The following is a 7,126-nucleotide window of genomic DNA, read 5'->3' as shown; positions in this document are numbered from 1 at the left end:
AAAGAAAATGGACAATTCCCCAGTTGTTGCAGGACAGAACTTCCTGATGGTGGTGTACTGGGAAGAACTGGGCCTTCTGGAAGAGGAGTCAGATGCCATTAGGAGATGTCATTAGAAGTAGAGTCAGATGTCATATAGGCCATCCCAACTTGAGAAGACATCCTGTGTTAGCATCCTGGTCCAGTGGCCCAGCAGGCCTGAGGCGGGGCTCATGTCTGAGGCCTCAGGGAGCATGAGGCTGAGTAGATTGTTTGGTATGTCAACTGCTAAAATACCCTCTCCAGTCATGGCATTTTGGGTTTCTCCAAATATTCCACGCTTGAATGCCTTGGGAGGTGAGTCTAGGCAGAGCTCATTTGTTCCACAGTACTTGGCTCTGGTACAATGCCTGATGCCCGGTCAGAAAGCATTTTATAGACAGCTGTTAACCATCTTTATTTCAGAAGTGTGGTGAGAAGAGAATTAAGAAACAGGTGTGGGACTGGCCACCAAGAGAGCAGGTGGGGAAGGTGCCCAGCTCCAGAGCACAGGGGGCCTGAGCCCACACTGTGATTCCCAACCATGGGGAACAATGGCACCCACTGGGAAGAGCCCCCAACCCGGAATGTCTTAGGAGTCTGCCTTCTCTTATGAAGTCTCACCATCTCAAGGCTCAAGCCGCTGTAGAGGTCAGAGTCATGCTCCCGAGAACCCACAGGACCAATGTTTCCCTTTGACCTCATTGAGAACTAGTAAATGCAATAAGTCCTTGTGGACTCTTAAGGAATTCTGTCTGGACTCTGAAGAAAATAGAGTAGAGGTCACAGCCAAATCAGCTCGAGTGTCGAGAGGCTGGATTCCAGAAACGAAGGAAATGGAATATTGTTTGTGAGAATTGCAAGCATCTGGAGAGTCAGAGGTATGAGGCAATGATGGCACAACCAGGACATAGCATTTTCTTGAAAAGGCCTTGACTTTTCATGGGTGAGAGAGCAGAACATTGTACTGAAATGACAAGTCTCCACTCAAAACTCCTAAGCCACTCTAGACTTGCTGTGTGACACTGGAAACCCACCTCTCTCCATCTTGTTTTCCTTACAAGGCTAAGAATGTATGGCCAGGCTTGACAGAGGGCACCGATGAGATACTGTATGTGAAACTCCTATAGTTGGCAACGTTAGATAAAGGAGAAGTGCCAATACAAGCAGCCCTATCCACTGTGCTTTCTCACGTGCCTAGGCAAAGGGCTTGTGCTGGCATGGTTAACATTCCCTACTTTCAGAGACCAAGACACAGAGAGATGAATAGCCATGGGTATCATTCAATATCACCTGGACCAAGAAGTAGGGTGTCTCTCAGGAGAAAGACCTCGGTGCCTACCCATGGCATTGCACTTCCTCTTCTGAGAATGGCAGCATTACAGAACTATCCAGGGTGGGGCCCCAGACCACAGAGACTTCCTTCTGCCTGTCTGCTAGAGGGACATCTGCTGGGATGGTTAGGAAGGTGGCCACTGTCACAAGCTTCAGGGCCCAGAACTACCCTTCTGCTTCTCCACCCTACCTCTTTCTGCTCTTGGTATGATCTCCGCTTTGGGGTAAAAGAGTGGGTGCCTGGCTGCTGGGGGGTGGGGGGGTGGGCATCAGGGAATGGATGTTTGCCTTTCTGAGGTTCTGTGCTCTTTGGATTTCATCTATCCTACAGATCATTACCCAAACCATTTGAGTTCTGCTTCTGCCACAGAGTGTCCCCACTGCGAGGTCCTCTAACCACGGAGTTCCCCACACCCACTCTGTCCCCTAAAGCTCATCCTCACCATCATCATGACTCCATAAAATGACAGGAGAAGAGATGTGAAGTGAATCATCATGGCATTGGAGGAGGGGCAGAGAGAGAGAGAGAGAGAGAGTCTGTGGGTCCAGATGAGTGCTTCTTAAACACCCTCTTGACTTTTTCATATGATTTGCCGAGCCCCATTGAAAGGGATAGAAAAATCAGGGCAGAGCCATATTGGTCCCAAAGGCAGCCAATGTGAAAATGAATTGAGGCTGCAACCAGCCTCTTAGAACACAGGACAGCTTTTCTTCACATCCCCAGGATGGGACACTGGATAAGGGGATTACACTGTCACACCCCTGAACCTTAGCCTCCCTCCTCACCAGGCCTCTTTGCACCTCAGCCTCACCCTCTCTGAGGCCTCTGACATAAACCTTGCCTTGGGCCTGCTAGGCCCTGGATCAGAATGCCAACATAGGATGTCTTCTCAAAGGATCCACCACTAGAGCACATGTCCAGGGACACCCCAGGGTCCTAAACTGTGGATGTTATTGAGGTCTTAGAGAACAAGGATTCTGCTGGGTAGAACATATAAATGGAATGAGTGAGGGTGAGTCTCTGCTCCTTCATCAGCAAAAAGACTAAGACATCAATAGAAGAAATATAGACCATTGCAATTACAAAACAAAAGGAAAGGACTTTAAAAGTCCCCGTGTATAGACAGCCCTGTGGTTCTCAAACTTGACCGTGCCTCAGAACATGAGGACCAGGTAGAATAGGTGATTGCTTGGGCCCCCTCTGAAGTTCTTGATTCAGACTGTCAACACACTTCTATATTCCTGTTGCTCTGGTATGAAATTCCATTGCTGCTGCTCTGGGGACCACGTTGAAGAGTGACTGGTTCATTTTTGGGTTTTGTTTGCTTTTTTTTAGAGCCTAATTCATTTCATCCACGGGCCAAGGTGCCCTGGCAGGTGAGAGGGAAACTGGAATAAAAATCACACTTTTTCATTGCCTCTCCTCCCTCACCCTTACTTGCTCATTGGGTTCAACCCTCCTGTACTGCAACACATCCTGAGCAAAGAAAACTATCCCTGCCCAGGCTCACTAATGGCTTTATCCACTCTTACAGGGTGACATGCCTGACTTAGAGTTGGCACTCAGCCATCCTGTACCAAACCAGGGAAGAGATAGCCTACCCTTAGGATTTCAGTGTGCTATTCTATAGATCTCCCTGATCCATACTTTCACTCCAACTTCTTTGTTTTAGCCCACTGTCCAACATACTCTGGTTGATACCTTTGAAGTCCTGGGTGTTATCCTAGATCCTGAGAAAGATACCTTGACTGGTTGGTGAAAGATTTCTTCTTACATTCAGGGTCTTCGCTCTGGCAGAAAAGGCAAAGAAAAGAGAAGAGGAGAGAAGAGAAGAGAAGAGAAGAGAAGAGAAGAAGAGGGGGGAGGGGGAATGGGAGGGGGAGGGGGAGAGAGGGAGAGAGGGAGAGGGGGAGAGGGAGGGAAAAAGGAGGAGAGGAAAGGGGGAGGGGGAGGGGAAGGGGGAGGGGAAGGGGAAGGAAGGTGAAGGAAGGGAAGAAAGGGAAGAAAAGAGAAAAAGAAAAAGAAAAGAAAAAGAGAAAGAGAAAAAAGAAAAGAAGAATTAAGTCACTAGACTATGAAGGGGTTTAGAGAAAATATCTTGTGTCTGTATGGATGTGACACCTGTCAATAGTAAAACTGATGCCCTATAGCAGAGTCAGGAAATTGGAGGTGGGACATCCAAGAAGCAGAAAGGATTCTGGGATAGTGCTAGGCACAGGAAATTCACCAGGGAAAATGTGAGATCAATGTGTGGTACCTGAGCACAGGTAACCAGTCACATGGCAAAATGTAGACTAACATACATGGATTTAATCTAAGTTATGATCTAGTCAGAGAAGAGCCTATCTATATGGCCAAGGCATTTGTAAATGTATTTTGAGTCTGAGTCTTATTTCTGGGAGCATGAGACTGAGAAGAAGAACCAGACCTGACTCCTACAAAGGGAAAAGCAGGGAGTGTGCAGAAGGCGTCCTAGGAAGCATATCTCAGTCCGTCAGGAAGGGTTAAGTATTAGGGAGGACCCGCCAAGAGGTACTGAGTAGTGGTACTCACTGGAGATCAGATACCTTCCATCTGCCTTCTGTCCTCACAGTCCAGAGGTACCATTTACAAATCCTTCTTTAGAAGTGGGGACACCAAGGCTCAGAGCTTGCTGAGGGCCACACAGCCATCCAATATGAATTTTTTTCTGACTCCAGAGTCACATCTAACGTACGATCTTATTGCTCTTTACCAGACATCGACAACTAGTGCCTGTTGTTGGTCACTGAAGGCAGGTTTAACAAAGCACTGGGCAGGTGTGGGGAACCAAGAAGGCTGGGAAGGTTAGGAGGGGGGCTCCGTGTGTTGTGACTCTTGACCCACAGTGTGAAGCATTGACACCTAACTCCTGGGGTGCTTGGGCATCAGTGAAGGATTCTGAACAGGAAAGGAATGCATAGCACAGCTATGTTTTAGGAAGCTGGGACAGAGGTGTGTGTGCACCCTTGGCACAGAGAACACATGGCAGCGGAAAGCAAGGGCCTGGCTTCGGATGGATGACGGGAGCAGATGAGACTCGGGATAGATGACATTCTCACTACTGCTGTTGCAAATATTTGACCACTGACTGCATGCTTGACCTATGCTGAAGTCATCTGATCCTCATCATAGCATCCATATCAGATCTCTTCCTCTGACGCTACTTTTTCACTGCTCATGAGTCTCCATTTCTCCATACTGAGTACTGTTCCTATTTGGGAACAGGACCTAATACTCCGTCCTGAATATAAGGGGATCCAGGGCTGAGAAAAATGAAAGATCAAGGACTCCCAAATCCACTTCTTCTGTCCTGACAGCTGAGGAGCCTGAGGCCTGGTGACAATCAGTGGCTTGTTCCATCTATGAAAGGATGGGCAAACTGACCAGAGGCTAGAGGGCTTTCTTGCGCCAATGCAAAGAGCCCACTCTGGATTTCTAGGCCAGGCTGGAGGCCCTGCAGCTGTGGTGGGTGCCAGATGGCATCCCAGTCACCAGGCTGCAGGGCGCCTGAGGACCCTGTGGTAAGCCTCGGCTGGCAGCACCTCCTTCCCTCTGGCACTTCGGGTGCAGAATGACTGAGTGATGGGAGGGTATGCTGTGTAGGGGCAGGAATGTTGGTGTCTCAGCACTTGGTAGTGTGGGTTACAGCTGCTCAGGGCCAGCCCAGCATACACGCTGAAGAGGCAGCTGCCATCTTCACCTTGTCAGAAAAAACAAAAAAAGAAAAGAAAAAACCATGCTAGCCCATGCAGCCAGAGCAGAGGCAATGGAACCTGATTGGAAAATGGCAACATTGCCCAAAGAAACAGGGACCAGCCATGAGTTAGGAAACCCCGGCTCACTTACGATTTGATCCTTCTCTTTCAAACCATGAAGCCTTGAAGAGCCTCTTTAATCTGTTCCTGGATATACTCTCCTTTCTCCTCCCTAGCCTTACAATATAGGTGATATGAGTGAGTTAATGTGTGGAGAGGAGAGTTGAGAAAAGAGGAGAGAGCAGAGAGTGGGGAAGAGGGGGCTGGGGAGGAGAGGGCATTTGCAACCCAAGGGGTTCTGCAGATGCCATTGGAGTTGAAACTAGTAACGTTAATGTTGATATGGCTAATCTCCAGGGAAATATGGTGATAAAATTGAGCATTTGCAAGGAATTTATTTGAAACCTGTATTGTCTTTGCCACTGCTCTATGAAGCTTAAAATACTTCAAAAATGGTAATTCTTACATTCTCTTTCATTGCTTTCTCTTCTATTCAGGGAGCTTTGGCTGAGTAGGCACACTTCAGAGGTCTACAAGCCTCTGAAGGACCTGTCTCCTAGCAGGAAGACCAATGTTATTCTATATCCTAAGCAGGGCAAAGATCTACTGTGCTAAGAGGGCTAAAGTCCCGGCAGCAGAAAGCCCTGGTTTGGGGTGGACAGGGACCAATGCACAGGCTGATGTAGAGCTACAGCCGAGGTGAGATTCCAGCTTTTTGTGGAGAGCAGGGGCTTACCAATCATATAACCATAGAGGTGCCTGCCCAGAAGCAAGCCTCGAAATGCATTCTAGAGAGAAGGAAGCAGTGTCACTATAGCAGTGTCTGATCATGCCGGGGTAGAGGAGCCTGGGAAAGGAGTGGGCATGAAGCCCAAGAAGGCAACATAGAAGCAAGTCTGTGGATTGTGAGTGTTTTCAGAGACTTGGGGTGTCACTACAGGAGAAATGGGGCATCAGGGGAGGCCTGAGCAAAGGAGTGACACGATCTAGGACATAGCTGAAGAGAACCTGTGTTCCTCCACTGGATTGTTCTCTGGGTTTGGCCACCCACCTGGTCTCCATCCCTGACCTCTGGGCTTCTGATTTAGGTTCAAGACTGAGAATTCTAGAATCTCAGAGGAACCCAAAGCACCCCAGCTGAAAAGAGCTGTGTAATCACGTGTTTAGAGAGAGACTTCTTCCCAGTCCCAGTATTTTGTGTGCCTTTTCTAGTCCCACGAAGGCCAGGCTTCCAGCGCTGCAGGCTTCTAATTTGTTCAAATGTTTTGTTCTATACACGATGGTACCTCAGGCCTTGCAGCTTATTACAGCTCACTGGGTAAATCAAAAGGCCCCTGGGTCCTGATGTTAAACTCAGCTAGTTGAACATAAGGCCACCAGGGGAGAATGTCTTCCCTGTAGAATGATGGGTTCCAGGAACAGTGGTGTGCCAAGCTTACTTCTACCCCTTCTGCAGGTCAATCCATGCCTCCCTGCCCATCCCCACTTCCAGCGAACTCATTCTGGGATTTTACGATCTGCAGCCGCGACAGACTACAGGCACTCTGAATGAAAGTTTCTCACTCTGTGCATCAAGATCTTAATATATATCAACAAACCACACAGACCCAGGGTATGTGATAGTCTGCCCCACCAGGCTTTGGAGTTGAGATTCTCATGGAATACAACCCTTGCTTCTAAAATTTTAGAGGCTCTTAGGGAGTAGTTACAAGGAATGGCCCTAAATGCTGCTTGGGTGTCTCTTGTAGAGATTACAGTCTTGGTGCCTAAAAAGCCAGATAGCAGGCATATTACATGGAACAGCTGAGTGGGAGAAAATTAGGACAGATGAGGGGCAAGGTAAAAAGTCACTGTGTTTCTTTGCTGGAGATGCCACAACACAGAGCAGGCTGGGCCATCTAAACAACAGAACATATTGTCTTCCAGGCCTGACTCCAGATGCCCAAAGTCTGGGTGTGGGCATAGTTGGTTCCGTATGTGGACTGAGGAGGAAAGAG

Source organism: Mus caroli, chromosome 16 (genome assembly GCF_900094665.2).
Source record: "Mus caroli chromosome 16, CAROLI_EIJ_v1.1, whole genome shotgun sequence".
Lineage (NCBI taxonomy): Eukaryota > Metazoa > Chordata > Mammalia > Rodentia > Muridae > Mus > Mus caroli.
This window is presented reverse-complemented; position numbering follows the sequence as displayed.